Below are 2,371 nucleotides of genomic sequence, written 5' to 3'. Positions count from 1 at the left end.
AGAAGAAGAAGAAGAAGAAGAAGAAGAAGAAGAAGAAGAAGAAGAAGAAGAAGAAGAAGAAGAAGAAGAAGAAGAAGAAGAAGACCACCTCTGGGTCCAATACTGGAGTTCTTGGTGCTTCTCTACCTGGATTCTTTCAGACACCCTTCCACAAACTTAGTCTCTGCTACTTCATGACACACCTACCCTCAGCTCCCATCACTTTGGACTTGTCTTCTAGCAAATGGGAGAATGTAAAGCTAGGCAAAACATTCTTCCTCTGTATGGCAATGCCTGGGCCCACTGGCTTATTGTTCTATTGGTTATTGCTGGGTGGATGTGCCTATGAAATATCTCCCATCCATATTACCTCTGAACTTTGATTGCGAGGTCAGGGTAGATGCAGATACATTCTCCCACCAGTGGCTGTCTCTATGACACAATGTTTTGTTTTGTTTTGTTTTCCTTTTTAAAATGTACACATAATAATGATACTGTTCATGCATTCATTCTTATTATAAGAGAATTCATTTGGATAGTAGTTCACATATACTACACTTAATTTTTATCTTCCTAAAGTTCCTTTTGAATTATAAAACATGGCTTCTCTGTATCTGTGTAGCTAGGCAGGCACATGGGTACACATGGAGAAAAGAGAACCTAAGTCAGACATATCATGTTTTGATGGTCTTACACAACAGGTTTATGAGCATTTTCTCGTATGGATATTTTGCATAAAAGAATTTGCTCATAACTAAAAACTTTACAAGTTATTTTTGTTATAAGACTTATTTTAGACATAGGTAGGGTATGTACAATGTAAATATATACATTTGTTAAAACAATGATTTTTTAAAAAAATAATACTGAAAGGTGATATAATAATTTAGTGTAAAACTCTCCCACTGACTCTTTTGACACTTGCTCTCATGCTTGATACCAGATATTTCTAGCATTTGTTAAATTAATGAAGTATAAACATTATTTAAAAACTACACTTCCCCCCTTTACTCTGTAGGCCAAGTGTGCAAATCAGCAAGAATGGGAAACTCCAATTTGATAATAGAAGTGGGCTGTCCATGATAAAGGTCATGCTTATCAAGTAAGCTATAGATGAGTGGTTTAAAATGCATTTAGCCACATTGTCTTGTTTCTTTGAATCATTGGTAGGTATTGAAAAGGTAGGGGAGCAGGGCAGGGGGAGGGTATAGAGGTCTTTTGGGAGAGCATTTGAAATGTAAATGAAGAAAATATCTAATAAAAAAAAGTCCTTCACAACATTCAAATTAGAAGCTCTGAGATTTTTCTAATTCTATCTGATTTACCTTCCTAGCCATGTAACTCATGTAGATAGTAGGTCAAAACTATTTTTGTTGTAATTTAAAATCTATAACCTTAACTATAAATTAAATTAGTGAACATTAAACAAAATCAATGCCCCAAGAAAACACTAACAGTAATAATTCAAAAATGAGGTTTTTCTTTTTTGTTTGTTTGAACAGCCTGATGTTTAATACATGTATATATATTTATATTTATATTATATTATTTTATATTTATATTTATTTATACAAGTGGCAGGTTAGTTCATTATATAGAGCTTTTTACACTTTTGGCTCATGAAACAAGGCTTATTAGTTCAGCTTTAGCTTTCATTCAGATTTTATAACTTTTGAACAAATTTTTCACATTTAAAGCAGCATCCAATTTGCACTAGGAGTCTGTGGTAATTATGGGGATAGATGGGCTCAAGAGTTTATGGGAGTGAGATGGTCGGTATACATTCCAGTGTGTGTGGCATGTACAGAGGATTCCATGTGGACAGAGCTTGTCATGATGACCTCTTGAGTAGAACACCTAACAGCAGACTCAGACACAGGTGTGATTCACCCTCAGGGACATATGGCAAACAAGATGAAGACAGAGACCAGAGGAGTTACCAAAGGGAAACACAGAGATTAAGACACATAATGACCAAGGCCAGGAGGGCACCCTGCTCCCTACTGACTCATCTGGCAGAATCCTACTCAGTCATTAGGCTGAATACCTTCAGGCAACCTCAAGACATCTGGTTCCTGGTAACATGTAAGCTGGCTTTCCACTTTCCTGCTGGCTGTGCCAATTTGTTCCCAAACCCACATTGAACTATACACTCTGCACATACAGGTGTGCATTTTGTTCTTGCTAGAATGACCAAATCCAATCAGGGCCCAGCAACTTGGCGCCCTGATGCTCTGACTCTAATCCCAGTTCTTCACAAACTATTCCACAAAATAGAAACAGAAGGTACTCTACCCAACTCATTCTATGAAGCCACAATTACTCTGATACCTAAACCACAAAAAGACCCAAAAAAGATAGAGAACTTCAGACCAATTTCCCTTATGAATAT

Source organism: Mus caroli, chromosome 1, assembly GCF_900094665.2.
Source record: "Mus caroli chromosome 1, CAROLI_EIJ_v1.1, whole genome shotgun sequence".
Lineage (NCBI taxonomy): Eukaryota > Metazoa > Chordata > Mammalia > Rodentia > Muridae > Mus > Mus caroli.
This window is presented reverse-complemented; position numbering follows the sequence as displayed.